The sequence below is a fragment of the Harpia harpyja genome, chromosome Z (genome assembly GCF_026419915.1).
Source record: "Harpia harpyja isolate bHarHar1 chromosome Z, bHarHar1 primary haplotype, whole genome shotgun sequence".
NCBI lineage: Eukaryota > Metazoa > Chordata > Aves > Accipitriformes > Accipitridae > Harpia > Harpia harpyja.
In genome coordinates this window covers 21,461,388-21,477,413 of record NC_068969.1, presented here as the reverse complement: position 1 = coordinate 21,477,413, position 16,026 = coordinate 21,461,388, and the positions used below count along the sequence as shown (strand labels likewise).

General features: G+C 40.1%; 1 protein-coding gene across 8 annotated transcripts in view; it reads right to left on the bottom strand.

Annotated features, from left to right (window-relative positions):
- Nucleotides 1–16,026, bottom strand: part of CHL1 (cell adhesion molecule L1 like) — a 142,638-nt gene that overhangs the window by 88,741 nt on the left and 37,871 nt on the right. For 5 of the 8 annotated variants that reach the window (XM_052777536.1, XM_052777544.1, XM_052777543.1 and 2 more), the window contains exon 1: nucleotides 4,738–5,114. The exons of 2 other annotated variants lie outside the window; for them this stretch is intronic. The gene's annotated coding sequence lies outside the window, so the exon portion shown is untranslated. Of the gene's footprint in view, nucleotides 1–4,737; nucleotides 5,115–16,026 lie in introns of those variants that run through there. One more of the 8 variants, XM_052777541.1, reaches the window with a different exon arrangement.

The window sequence follows — 16,026 nt, the reverse complement described above, 5'->3', positions numbered from 1 at the left end:
TTCGATACATGTAGTGCACCTCTGGTTTGCAATGGATTTAGGTCAAGCTGATTTGCTTCTGTTATCATACATGGACCTTTATTGTACGTTAAAAAAGAAAAATAAGTGTATCATTATCTCTACAAATGGGGTGCTTATTTCCTCTCCATCTTCTCATGGTTTTCCTCTGCACTTTATGTCTACAAGGCATAAAGTACAGAGCAATTTTCAAACACAAAGTTTCTGAATTTAATCTAAACTAAGCCCCATGTCCAATTTGGTAACAAATCACTGGAATGTAAGTATTCACACTTGGTAAATACTCCGTGATTGTAAGTACATACCTAAAAATCATAACATGATAGCGTTAACTGATGCTTCATAACAGATTTTTCTACCATTCTATACATAGAATACATCTGATATGTCTACATGTGATTGCTCTGTTTGGCCTTAGGCTAGAAATTAAAGGCCAATCTTTCAAACTATTTCTTCCCATTATAAATGTTTCTACTGGGAAAACTGAACACTTTCTTTCGCATTTGAAGATCTTTGAATTCAAGCCACAGAGCTAATAAATACATCTTCAATTAACTTATTTTCTGGAAGTAACCAACTTGGTTTGTACTGCAACACACATCACCCCCGAATGGCTCGTGACTTTGGGAAGTGTCCTGGTTTCAGCTGGGATAGAGTTAACTGTCTTCCTAGTAGCTGGTACAGTGCTATGTTTTGAGTTCAGTATGTGAAGAATGTTGATAACACTGATGTTTTCAGTTGTTGCTCAGTAGTGTTTAGACTAATGTCAAGGATTTTTCAGCTTCTCATGCCCAGCCAGTGAGAAAGCTGGAGGGGCGCAAGAAGTTGGCAGAGGACACAGCCAGGGCACCTGACCCAAACTGGCCAACGGTGTATTCCATACCATGGGACGTCCCATCCAGTTTAGGAACGGGGAAGTGGGGGGGGGCAGGGATTCACCGCTCGGGGACTGGCTGGGTGTCGGTCGGCGGGTGGTGAGCAATTGCACTGTGCATCATTTGTACATTCCAATCCTTTCATTATTGCTGTTGTCATTTTATTAGTGTTATCATTATCATTATTAGTTTCTTCTTTTCTGTTCTATTAAACCGTTCTTATCTCAACCCACGGGTTTTGCTTCTTTTCCCGATTTTCTCCCCCATCCCACTGAGTGGGGGGGAGTGAGTGAGCGGCTGCGTGGTGTTTAGTTGCTGGCTGGGGTTAAACCACGACAGGAAGTTAAGCTGCTAAACTTCAAAGGACTCTTCTATAGCAAGAATCATCTAACAGCCTATTTTTTTCCTAGTCCTTTTCCATAGCCTTTCCAACTGCAACTGAGGCAGAAAAGTATGGTTGGAAATGTCACTCATATAGCTGGATAAAACAAAAATACTTTCAGATTCATTTCCATGTCTAAGACTGAATAAAGTCACCTTTCTGGAGTCCTGGAGCATGCTTCAAACCTTCCCTTCTGGGAAAGAGCTGGCCATCAGCATGTCCTCCTTTCACAGAAATCAACTCTGAAAATTAGGCTAAGCTTTCCTTATTGCCAGAGCAAATCTGGGGCATCTTTTCCAAGAGGACAAACTCGCAGAGCCCGTGAAGGCCAACGGGGCCTGTCTACACCCACGGAGAGCCTGAAACACCCTGAGAGCATGTGGCGAGGTGCGATGGCACAGTGACCGCGCCGGCTGCCTCGGCCGCTGCAAAGGCAGGGCTCTGGCGAGGGGCTTGGGAACCCGGTACCACTGATAATTACCATCCAGCTCTCCTCTGCAGCAGGAGGATCCCTGCTGACTTTACTACCAAAAGATGCAGTATTTTTAATATTAAACAGCCACAGGGGGAAAAAAAAGAGGGAGGGGGAGGGAGGAAAAAAAAAATAAAAAGACTGTTAAATTCATAAGTTTCTGTGCCTAAAGGGGATCAACTTAATTCTAAAAATATCCCAGTTTGGACATGTTATGGACAGCTCTCATAACTCGGGTGTCAGCTCAGACAGCCAAGCTGAATATACACAAATTCCTCACCCAACACACACAACTGTCTTTTCTTTAGCAAGGCAGCCAGCAGTTCTGCTGGCATACTATGGAAAAAATTGAGAAGATCCCACCTAAGCATAGCTTTTTCTGCATAGCTACATATTCAGTCGACTCTGTGCACAGTTTACAGTGAGGGAGTGTGGTTTCAGTCACTGCTTTCATCAAATGTGATTTTTCTGCAAATGCAAAAGCCTGTACAAGGAGGCTTAAAACTTGCTTTCTGGAAGCAGCAGTGCAAGAAATCCTAATCACACCGACGCTCATGGAAAATAAGGTGAATTCTTTTAGAAAAATCAAATTCATAGTCACTGAAATTTCCCCCTCATCTTTTGGTGTTGTCTGCTTAGCAATAGGCCTGACTTGGCCTTCCACAGATAAATGGAAGAAAATGATAGATCTAATGGCAGAAAAATATCTCCCTTAATATGAAAACCTAAATATGCCAGTGTGGAGCATTTTGAAGATAGTTTTATCCTACTGAATCTTGTTATCCAAATGGAGAAATGTCAGCAGTGTGTTAAGCAGACAGGAAAGCTGGAAGACTCATTAAGCCACGTTTAAAATATGAGAACATGCAAAATTGAATATTTTCCAGGATCGTTACAATAAAACTTAATTACAGAATTCAGGTTTATCTGTGTCACCCAATGTCACAATACTTCAAGACAGATGATGAGGGGAAAAGGCAAAACATCCCCAACAACTGCATTTAGCGTCACAGCAGTATCTGCGTTATTCATCATCAGTTGTGCAATGACAGATCCAAAATAATTAGTATTACTCATGTTAAGTTATGCAATTCAGCCGCCTAAAAGAGGAGCCGTAAAGAAATGCAAACTAATTATAAGCCAGTCACATGCTCTGCTGCTGATGCATAGCCACCGCAGACCGACACTGCTGTGAGTGCCAGCCTGGTGCCTACGCTGGAAAGCTACAGCAGACCAAACCTCCAGCTTTGAGTAAGGAGAAAGACCAAACCTCGTTAATACCATATCGTGACCAAAAATGCAGCTATCAAAACAGAGAAGTAAACGGATTCAAAACTCAGGCGTGTACCTTACAGCGTAATCAAACCTCTGACCTTACATTAAAAAAAAAAAAAAAAAAAAGAAGAGAGAAAGAGAAAAAAAATCTTTCTTTTTTTTAATAGTCAAACCTCAAAACCACAGCATCTACCTTAGAATAAGACAATTCACCACCATAAATGTCTCTTTTCCTTCTAAAGACAACTGATGTGCACCCATTCCCGCTCATTAATGTATACATCCAACACAGCAGAACAGCGCTGGTCACTAAAATGAGCAGCACCGCACATGTCCTGCATCACTCCAGAGATACCCCAGGGCAGGCAAAAACTCTCACCGAACCCCTAGATTACTTGACATCATTCAGCACCACCAGACTCAGACCCCAGAGCAAGAAGGACAGCCTCACCATAATGCTGTCTTTTCACAAAGGCTGAGAGAAGGAGATAGAAGAAGGAAAACAATACAGGTTTGGGAGGTTTATCCAGCAGGAAAATAGGGAAAGGCTCAAGATGGGTGTGTGAGAGCTGCAGTTCAGAGGAGACAGAAATTCATGGCAAGAGCTAAGAAAACATATATATATTCTGAGGGTTCGGTTACTTCCCCCTCCCCTTACAGAGTACAATTTTTTTTCCTGTTAATTTTCCTTCAGCTGTCATAAACATGAAAATTTACTCACATCTTACCAGCAAGACAGATTTCTGTTTCATCTTGAGATACAAGCCCTGAAGCATTATTGAATGGGTTTTCCGAGAGAAAGAATTTACCTGAGGCAAAATTGCTCTGCTTGTACTTTGCAAAGGAAAATATTGGTTTACCACTGCAAAACACACACCTGTGGAACATAAACCTACATGCTCCACATAAAGACCTGGCTTTGCGGGTGGAGACAGACAAGAATACAAGACACTTTAACAGAGACTAAAGGAATCAATACCTAAAATTAGAATCAATTCCGTGATTGGTAAATAGAATATTCCCGTTCTTTCCCAAACTCGCGGCAAATAAGGCTATTATGCAAACTTTGTAAAATAAATCATAGCATTTCTTCTATTCAATCACACCTAACAGCAGATAGAAAGAAAACTTATACTATTTTCCACACAGTTTCATACATGAGTAGTATGTATTGACACTCATGGCAACATGTATAATATTCATCGACATACATGTTCATTTTCCCCATCGCATCTTCTTATTGCAACCCAAAAATGTGCTGGGATGTACTCAAGGATTTTGTCCCTCTGCCTTAGATCAGATGAAGTGAGAACTTTATTTGTACTGGCTTCCACAGAACATGCTAGAGAAGAAGAGAGTTCATCCAAATTTGTTGGGATTTAGATGATGGTATGTCAACCTGAATTCGTATTTTGATGTTTATGAGAAAATAACTGTTCTTTTTTCTTTTCAGGTACATTTTTCTGCCCTCCCCAGTTTCAACCACCATTAAGCAATGGATTACTTTCCCTCCTTATTCTTCCTTCCTTCTCTCTACCTGTCCCACATAAACTTCTTAACATGAGAGTTTTCTAGTAGCAGGAATAAAATATGTATATTTTATTTAAGGTCCTTTATTCTGAGCTTTCAGGACAACAACCTAGGACACAGTCCCATTAAGTGTGGTATCTCTACAAGGACCTCTGTCTGAAAAGATAATTGACATTTACTTTTACTTACTGTCCATATAGAGCCAAAGGTGAAATGACCACTAAGGTATCATGAAAGTTAGCAAGAGGTTCATGTTGACTTCAGCAGAGTTTGGATCCCTCCTCCATAAGGAATTGCAAAAGACTATAGCACAGTTTTGATGAATCTTGAAAATCTGGAAGCACATATAACTGGATTCTTCCCAGTTTATTTGTCTCTCAAGGTCCAAAGAAGAAAAATGAATAATTGAACACAGGAAGCAAATATATATCAGTGCACCCAACCAAATAGAAAAATTCAGTAAAGGTTCCTCAAATAAGGATCAGAAGCTATGAGAAATAACCATGAAAGACACTGCCTTGATGCGCTGCTCGCTCTGTTTATTGAAAAGACAGAAAGAATCTGGTTCCACTCAGAAGGAGGCAAAAAAGGCTGTCAGTCAAAACCTGGCACGTACCACAGCAGCTAAACCCGGAGCTCATTAGGCGTGAGAGCCTGCACATTACTGGTGGATTTACCTACCCGTGCCAGCTGAGACTATTCAAGGTTGCAAATAGTTGTAGTAGGATACTCTAAAAATCTGATAAATGCTTAAAAGGATCTGCTTTTCAGCAGATGAAGTCAGTGTTTTCTGAAAGGTGGGTTCCTACAGAGCACCTGAATTTAGGTTCATCAAAACTGAAGCACTCCATACCAGAAAGATACTTTGTAAAGAAAGTCTGGTGTATTTGGTCAGCAAACAACTGGCAAAAATCAAATTCCTGTGTGACCAAGACGACAGAAATCTTAAAAGGAATTGTTCCAGTAAAGGCTATTCTATATGTGTTTTAACAAGCAAAAAGCACGAGACACTTGAGAATAAACTCAGATGTCTCAGCTTTGCACTAGCTCAACATTTGTCACTTCCACTCTGCCTCATTGGCATATGGAGCTATGAAGGGACGTCAGGCATATCTGTGCCCTAGGAGCTCACAGCTTGCAGGGGAACAGCCGTGAGAGGTCGAAAAAGCAGGTTTTATTGAGAAAGAAAAAGAAAGGAAAAATAAAAACAAAACCCCAAAAAACTACAAAACATCTGGGCTAAAATAAAAATTCGGAAATACTGACTTAATAGAAAAAAAACCCTGATCTTATACGAAGATGTGCTTTAAAGAAGGCTCTCTGCTACAAAACAGCAAAGACAGCAAAGGAAGATGGAGAGACGAACATAGATACGAAATACCAGCTACAGCCCACACATCAACAGGTCACAAACATTTCACCAAAGTGGTCTGATACATCACTGCGATGCCCAAGCCCTGCCTCGCGCACCATAAACAGCACACTGGAACAAGAGGACAATATTTCACATACGCTCCTTTCTGGTGACCCCAGTGGTTAACCAGCCATTTGACAGCCAAAACCTGCTTTAGATCAGCTTTTAATCAACTCAGAAATTTCAAACCTTCCTCGGGGTAGCCTCGGCGCTCCTCCTCCTCCTCCTCACTGCTCAGGATAGCTGCAGGTGCTTTTGTTGGACCCCGTCCCTCTTCCAGGACGAAGCCACCTCCCTTCTCCCACCTCACCAGGACCTCAGCGATGGGCTGCGGCTGCAGCACTGCCTCTGCAACACAGAGGAGCTTCTACAAGAAGTCATGACTATTTCAGAGAATTTAACCTGAAATGCTCTGCAGATGCAATGAATGGCCATTTAAGTAGTGAGTCATCCTTTCTCAGATCCTTTTAAGGAACTTAGCTGGCACATTTTCAAGGCATATTTCTTAATACTTAGTATTGCAATTTTCAGGGTGATACATCCCAGAGCTGGAAACATGGATCATATGGCAGCAGAACCACATTTGTCAAGGGGAAAGTGTTTAGCACTATATTTTCCTATATGTGGTACTTGCAAAGCCTGGTCTTAAAATATCTGGGCTTCTGCCCTTTACACAATGAACTCTTCTTTTAAAAGAAGTCAGCTGAACTCGGCCAAAAAAGCTTTTTAATTCTATCTTCCATTACAGCCAAGCAAATTAGATTTTAAATATTTTTAAAATGCACTCCCAAACTCAGCTTATTACTGTCTTTGACTGTCATAGCAATCTCAAGCTTTTCCAATGCTTTACTTTTTCATTTTTCTCAGGTACCAGCATCCTATTGCCTATATCTGCACTCACTTTTGAGGAGGGTTTCTAGGAGGCTCTATGTAGCGCATAAGTAACTAAAACTACCCAAGTATGATCACTTCCAACAAGTACATACCAGGCTATGATGGCCTCTAACAGAGTTTCTGTTAGCCCAATATGAAAGGACCTTCTACATGTGCATTATTCTACACTGAATGTACCCAGGCTGCAAATCTGTGTTACAGAGACGACCAGGTTCCCTTCAGGGAGATCTCAAGATTCACCAGAAGACCCTCTACCAACTTATGAGATGTGGCACCTTTTCTTTTTATTAAATTTTCAATCAGTAGACTATTTTTGATTATTCTAAATTCTGTAGCCCACGTCAGTGTGCACCTGCCTTTGATACGTCAGCAAATTGCTGTCTCTCTGCAACTGACTGTTGAGATAATGCCTGTAAGTATTTTTAGCCCTCTTTTCAAATAGACAACGGGTTGCAGATGGGTGAAAATGACAGACTTAAAGACAGAAAAACCCACAACTGAGTCAGAGAAATCTGGCAAGTCATCTAAACCCAAGGATTTTATCACTGGAAATAGGAAGAAAAGAGATTTGGTCTCATGTCTTGCTCTAAAACAAGTAAATGATGTTATCTGACGCATCCAGATCACTAATTTGGACAACTCAGCAGCGAACTGAACAACCACCTACACAGGAACAGTCAAAGAATAACAATTCATAATAATTTATTAAACAATATCCTTATGTTATGATTACTTGTTGTCAATGAAATGAGGTATGATGACTAGTCCTGGAAGTCTGAAGAGATTAATACCAAACTAATATTCCTATGTATACACACAGTAATGGTGCAGGGATTAACACCTCATTAGTCCATAAGGAGCAGGGTGCCAACCTGTGCTTTGGATGTCAGAGCTCATTACATGGTAATATAGAATACAATATTTATTCTTTCTATCATATATATATAATATATAAATATATATGATATACAGACATGATCTGTAAAGGACACCACGGACATCAAGAAGACGAATCAATTGGATTAATTAGATATTTTATGACTGAAAATCTTTATTCTTTGCAGGTCTACCAGGCTGCAGTAAAACACTCTCTTACCCTTTCACACAGACACAGAAAAAAATCCCAAATAAATCCAATTCCTTTAACCTTTCATCTAAAATATTATTCTCTACTTCTTATTATTTTCACAGAAATATGATCATTTTTTGGATATATTTCTCATCGACTGACAGCACAACATTCATTTGCTGCCTCGTGGCACAATCTTCCTCCCATCAGCAGCATCCTGACTACGGCTGTCGACTCCTGTGGGATCCAGTGCGGCACTTTTCCATCAGACACAACATTAAATGACTGGTCACTTGATTTGCAAGTGTGACAATGACTTTGAACAGAAAATGGAGTGAAGAGAAACTGAAGCTCAAGTTAATCCTAATACCAAGCAACCTTTTCTCACTGATTTTTAATACTTACTACAAGAAGGAAAAATAAAGTTTCAGGTCTGGACATTGCCAGCAAACCACAGGGAGTCCAAAGGCTACAGCTCGCTATGGGAACTTCAAAAAATATGTCAAAAGCATTAGCAGTTCAGAGGGAGACGAATGACTATGTTTGTATTCAAGCCCATTTGCTAAAGAAAGCGTTTAATAATGAGTGGCATCAAGAGCTGGTCTCAGTTTTTCTTAGCTGCAAAGCAAAAAGTTTTTCAAGTGCTTTCTTAGTATCGCTTTTTCAGTGCTTCCACTAGCGCCTTGACAACACTAACATACTGAAATCTTTGATAAAGCCGCTGCTTCCCAGAACGCTCTTTTAAAAAGTAAAATGACTCGATTATCATCTTGAGAACATCAGGGTGAAGTTATCACTTACTCAACAGATGCCAGGCTTGGTTTTCAGAGTTTTACTGAAAAACGCTCAACTACCCGAACTCCCCCTGCAGTGACCCCCAGCTCTGCTCCAGCCCCCCCCAAGGGAGATGCATCGTCCCCCATTGGCGAGGGCTGACTCCGTCCTCGGCCACCAGCCCTGGGGACAGGGCAGGGGACCCCAGGGGCGATGGGGCACCCTGTGTACACCCCCCCTTCCCAGGAATTCACCCACCGCACTCGCATGTTAAAAGCTCCAGCGTAAGCCCTTCAGAGAGAAATGAAAATCCTGTGTAATGAGCAGGGTTTTGGCAAAACCTATGCATCTCTATTTGGGGGATAAAGGTTATAATGTTGAAATAGATTGGTTTGATGAGGACTTCTTTTTTCGTTGGCAAAGGAAAAAATGCTATTTTCTGCGACAGCTTGCTGGAGAAATGGGGCTTTTTGCACTTGTGCAGCCTCTCCCATCTATCCAAACCCCTCAATCACTGGCAAACAGGGAACTTTCAAAGCAAAGAAACCCAAACTAGTGCCTCCACTGAGAGAAAGGACACTGTAAATTCTGTTTGAGAGCAGCTGACTGGCAAATCTCAATATATTTACTGGCAAGCCAGTCAGCCTGTACATAACATAGGCTGTGAGTAACCCAGTATTATCTCCTACCTGCTGGGGAAGACAGAAAATGCACGAGCACTGCCCCGTGCAGAGCATTTGGGAATGCAAGTCAGTAGGAAAGCAAATCAGGCTTTTAGGTTCACAGGTTACAGAAAGGCTTCATTTCTAATTACCTGGAGAGAATTACTTTCCCCGTTATTTTGTGCTGTATGGGTATTATTAACTTTTTACATAAATCTGCATTGTAGAAATGTAAACCAAAGCTGGTTAATGAAAAAACCCACCCTGTAGGGACAGAGCAGTTCAACAGATGATCAGAAAGGCCTTCTGCATCATTAATCTGCATGATTTCATGATACTGCCTTGGACAGAATTAAGAAAAAATAAGTATTTCGCTAATGTGGGCGTGAAGCATCCTTTAAAAGGTCTGTCCCTCCCCCAAAACTAGTTCGCCCAGAACCACTGCACAGCAACAAAGACTTACTCAAATTTGAAACTAAATCATTAACCAGAAAGCACTCAGTGGGAAAGCACTTCTTGCCCAATATAAGAAGTTTCATAGCCATCACGTCTGTAGCCTGCCATTTGTTCATTAATTTTCGAATGAGGGATTATGAGCATAGACAACGTCCCTTTGTCTTCCAGCGTGGCCCACTGAGGATATAACGCTGAGTCCCTTATTAGTGGGTGTCCTCCTCACCCCTCGCTCAGAGACAGAACTTCTCGTATGACGACAGAAACCACGCAGTGACCTCCAGCCAGCGCAAGCTGTCGGGTAACCAGCTAACAAAAAATGTTTATTTCACAGCAGCTTCTTCCAAGCTCTCGGTACGTGCAAAATCTGCCGTGGCAGCATCCCTGCACCCTCACACCTCAGGCCTTTCCGACAGCCCTTCTTCTACATTTATCAAAGCTCCAACCTTCATCAGATGCAGAAATCTACTGAGCATCTGTCAGGTGTCTGCATGCTATGCAGCAGATTATAGAAAAGCAACCCTTTGGAAAAAGCATGCCTATTAAATCTGGAAGAGCGATAACAGTATCGAAGTTCTTGAATTTAATGAGGCAACATCACTTAGGGCTGACTCTTACTAAATGTATATAAGGAAATAATTCCCTTGTAATGAACTCATGCGGCAACTGGCTTTGCCCTTTCTGCATGCTAATGATAATAAATTCCATCCAAATTATTTCAGGCACAGCGTAGCTGGTATACTGTACTTACCCTTAGCCCTGTATGCAAGGACAAAACAACAGCTACACTAAAGGGGAAAAGGTGCATTAGGCCACTGAGTAAGAACTCTTTTTCTTCTTTTGCCATATTCAGACACGATCAGCGATTTTTTTGGCAGTCTATAAAATGCTAAGCTTGGCAGGGAAGTGTTTAGAAGCAAATGACTTTTTTCAAAGGTAGTAGTGACAAAATATGCAAAGTGAGGTATCTCCAAGAAATATCTGCCCGCCTGTGAATCCTGCTTCTACACAGCCAAGGAAGATGGTACAGCCAAATAAACAGATGACTAAACACAGGCTGTCAGTACAATTGAACAACAATCTATCTTACAGCTACACAGGAATAACTTCTACCGCAACCAATTTTGATCTAGTATGACAGGATGGGTTTTGAGGAAATCTGTCAATAGTGTAGCAGCATTTAAAGAAAATGCCCAAGTAATTTTTCACATCTCTGTCAAGCCAGGTTCGGGCATGCAAGTCATTCTGTAGCGAGACATCAGCTTTCAGAAATGGGAGCTGCAATGACTTTCAAGGCTTAAGATTCTAACAAGTGGTTGATTTGGTTAGCCAAGGTATAATTTTGTAAGTCTGCTCAGCGTACTTGGGTGGCACGGAAAACAGGAATCCACATGGACACGTACCATGCATCCATAATGCATGATAAAATGACCGAGGAGAAAGCAGCAGTCCTTTCAGACAAACATTAACTTCTGCACACATTTTCCCATTACTACCCTAAGCACTTGTCATACATGGGAGACATGAGCACTTTGTAAAACATATGTGGTTTGGGAAGAGAAACGGAGGGCCGATACTAATAAGAGCTGGCACGTTGCCACAGCTCGGGCTGGTGAGGAGGGAATTTGTGAACACCGCCTCTGTCGACTCATCACCGGATGGATGCCGTGTGTTTTGTTTGTTCTTTTCTGGAAAAATGTCAGTTCAGTTAATCCAATCAAGGATGGATCAGGGTGTCAGAATCAGTTTTCAGACTGTCAGAAAATAAGGCAATTCCTCATCACTTAAAGACTGAGTTACTGTTGCCTCAAGATAAAATATTGTTAATACTAATAATTTGGTTCACAAATCATATCTCTTTATGCAATCATTTTTCTTTTCAAAATCTTCCTAGTTACCACAAACTACATTCAAAGAAAATTGTAATTCCAATTTCTAGTCCGATCATCTTCATAGTTTCTATTAACTTAGTATTTTACCTGATAAGAAAAAAAAAAAAAATTGGGGGGCTTTTTTTCCTATTCTTCTTCTTCAGCTGACTCTTTTGGTTTTGCCCCACTGACTTCATTAGGGTCCTTGCACATTAGGAGTGTTATTTATGTGAACTGGCCTCAGGACTTTTCCAAACTAAATGCCAGTAGTAAATTAATTCTTTAATTCTCTTTATGCCACAGGATGCAAACCTATACACATAACATCTGCTTATCTATTTTTTGCTATTAATTATTACATTTTTAATCACTTTCCATTCTCTAGCATTTACTTATACTATTCTGTCAAAGAATGAATTTAGAAAAGGAATTCAATAGCTCAGCCACTTTCAGAAAATTAATTTTTCTTTTCATTTCATGGAGGGTACTGTGTTGTTTGGGTTTTTTAAAATAGTTTCCTTTATTCCAAAGTACAGAACTGTATGCACCCTGTTATCAAATCTGCCTCAGAAATACCTAACTGGACAGTGGCATTGCAGAAAAGGTGAGTGTTCTTCACAGCAGAATGAAATATGTTAACATTCAAGTCTATGGGGGCAGGACTTGGAAAGAGAAAAAACTACTAAAACATAACAAAAATAAGCTATATTTTTTCAAGAGAATCTTATAACGCATGGTTTATCACATCTTTTTAATAAATTTATTATACTTACCATTCATTTATTATTCTAATACTCTCTACTCTCTACAGTGGACATCAGAGTACTGCACTATACTACACGCTGTCCAAATCTATAACTAATATTGCAACCAATGCATTAATTTATTGCATCCATATTCATATATAGTGTTGTGGTAAAGCCTCAAGATTGTACACATTTTTTCCCCACACGTAAAAAACCCTTCACAAAACAAACCATGCATTTTAAGAGCTCATCTTGGTAACAACTTTCCCTTTCAAAAGTTGGCCCAAATCTAATTTTTATTATCTCATCTAACCAGACCGTTGGAAAGGACTACAAGAAGTCACCTACTCTGTTGGCAGACTCAACCACAGCTCTGTCAGTCCTGGGTGTACCCACCGAGGGACTGCTCCTTCCCCGCAGCTGGAGCCTCAGCGGCCACCCCGGCAACCTCAGGCTGGGCTTGCTGGCTCGGTCACTGGCTAGTGTCTCTCCAATGTCCGTCCTCACTCATTCATGCCACAGTTTTGGCCTTCCTCCCTATCCACAATGGAAACTGGCCTCTTTACATTTGCCTTTTCTACACCTAAGGACTTGCTCCTCCCCCACCACACTTCTCTTTTTTTTTTTATTATTATTATTATTATTTTTTTCTTTTGACTCATTTCAACCAAAATGGATCTGCATTTCCCCAGGGTGAATACTAGCAAAAATATACCGGTTTCTTGTGCACATAATACAAATCCTTAAGCTCTTTTCCTGGAAGAGCTCTGTCTCCCTTGCCCTCCAAATTCAGTACAGGATGCCTCCTGTCTCAAGGACATGCCCTTTGCCATCGTCATGAAAAAAAAATCACGGTGTTATCGAGCTATAAGCCTCTAAATATCCCAGTGCACACCAACTTCAGAGACATTTGACACCTTAACCCTCCCCACCCCTCTAACCCCCACGTGTCGGATGCTCAGACTGCCAAAAGATCAACTCCCGTCACTCTCGTCCCTACTGCTGTTAGACTTGAGATGCACCATCTTGGAGTGACTAACCATCGCCTAAGCAAGGCTGCTGGAGCGGGACATTCCCTGCCGGAGCAAGGCTCAGACACCAGGACTGCAAAAAGGTGCTGAAAACACAGCCGGGAAGGTAATGCAATCGGAGAACATAACCACAACTGCGGTGCGCGTACAGAAACCATATTAGTGCTGTATGGTTAATATGGTTTCGGTGAGTAATACAAAAATATGAATCTTCAAGTCTTCCAGTTCAACTAATGAAGACTAATTAAGCAATAAGAAATACTTCATATAAATCTTAATGAGTTTTTCTAACCCTTCAGTAGTTGAATTAACTGTAATTAATCAAAAAAATAAAGATGGTCATTTACTAAAGAACCTTTTCCTTTTGATGACAAGATCCGCCCTTCCTACCTTTCCTGCAAAAAGGGATTTAAAAGATAAAGGGAAACATTGGCCCGTTACCTAATAGGGAAAGAATAGCAAATCACGTTCCACATATAAAAGGTTGGCATATTCAATACCTTTTTTCCTTATGTCTTCACAAAAAGATGTTTTACAGTGTCCAGATTCTCAATATAATTCATTTTATCTAGGAGCTTGGAACACAAGCTGAGCAGAGAGCTAAAGACCACGTGGGTAAGATATAACTGAGTAAATCATTAAGGATTAAATTTATTTTGAAATACTTCAGGTATCAGATGAAGTTCTCTTTAAACTATTAATAATTACTTTTTAGTACTCTCAGGGAATGGCTGAGGTCCCGGAGGGTAAGAGGTGGTCAAACACAGCAGCTAGTATCAGAAATGGGAAAAAGGAAGACTACACAGTTTAGATTCAGTACATAGAAAGACCCAGGAACAAATGATTAAACAATGAAATTATAAGCACCCAGAGGAATATAAAGTGAGAAGAAACTGCCAAAATATATTTGTGAAGAACTAATCATGTCAACCCAGTCATTTTTTTTTTTATCAAGATAATTGCCCTATCATAAGAAGGAATTAGATGTGATACATTTTGAATAGACAAACATATTCCTCTATCACAGGAAGGCAGATTTACCAACTTCTTATTTTAGACTTACAATAAACACATTCAAAGAACAGTTTTCAACTGTCTGCTTACACTGGTGTGTTCCCTCAATTTGGATCTCCACAGGTCTTTGCACCTGGTCCCATATTTTCATGAGTAACTTAGGTCACATGTAGTGTGGAGGATCTGCAAGCACTCTGGAGGATAGCAGTAGCATAACAAATTATCTCAGCTTGTTGGGAAAAAAAAAAAATCTGAAATCATGAAGATAATTTAATAAAAAGATATGCAAAGTCCTGCCTACTTTGGAAATAATCAAGTGCAAATTCTAAAATGGCTTTATCGGGTAGGTAACAATAGAGAGCGAAGAGGGAGGTTAGCAAGGATAAAACCTAACCATGAGTCAGCAATGCGAGTCTGCAGCCAGAGAGACAAGTAGTGTTTTGGGAAATATTAACAGATGTTCACCACAGGACACAGGAGGTAATTATTCATATGAGATTTAGAAAACATGACCTAGAAAGAAGGATATCTGTTCACTCCATAAAGAGAGAGGACCAAAAACTAGGCATAGCAGCAATATTGCAATACATAACAGGTTTTAATTAAGAAAACTACAATCAGTTGTATTTCATGAGCATGAGTAGTGACTGCCTTAATTCACAGAAAGGAAAATTAAGGACAGATATTACAAAAAGCTTTCTGAGCTGTATAGATAGTTAATCATTTTAATACATTATCTCCAAGACAGCTGCTGGGACCCATCGCTGGAAGCTTCTAAAAAGACCTTGACACAAACATCTCTCCTGGAGGCAGGCTATGTAGTGTGGTCCAGCGAGCTGAACTGGATGACCCCCTAAGATTTTGTGCCAGATTTGCATTCTAACATGTTCAGTGTCAAAAAAACAAGAAATAACATCTTCTAGAAACATTATCTCTTCTGGCAAGTCAGATCAAATATGGACAATTAGCTTGAGAGTTTGCAAAGAATCAGTCCACAAAGGCGCCTCTTTATCCCAGTGCTGCCAATTTTATCTTTTCCTAAGAAACACAATCAAATAAAACCAAAATAGACAAAGATACATTGTCACACTTCTGTTTAACACTCCTGTGTACATTGGTTTCTTAACATGGTCTACTCAATATTATCTTTAGGGAAAAGCCTTTCAGAAAGAGGAGGGTGGCATGTAATATACTTCCTTCATTGTGACGGTTTGTATTACATATTCTTATTCATTTGTCTTAATTTACTATGCATTTGGTAGTCCCATACAGTACTTTGCAGGAAAGCTTATTTCAGCATCAAACCAGAATTTTATATTTCAATTTACTGAAGTAATGAACGAGTTTTGCTGATGCTGAATATATTTCAACTTTGTATTTTTCTGTGATTTTATTAACTCATTTATATATACCTGGATTATAGTCTCTTACCAATCTATTTTCTACGTGTCTACAAGTATGTAGTAATATAGCAGATATATTTGAAATAATAGGAATAACAAAAGTAGTATTATGCACAATTATAGCTACTAGCACTCAAAATCAG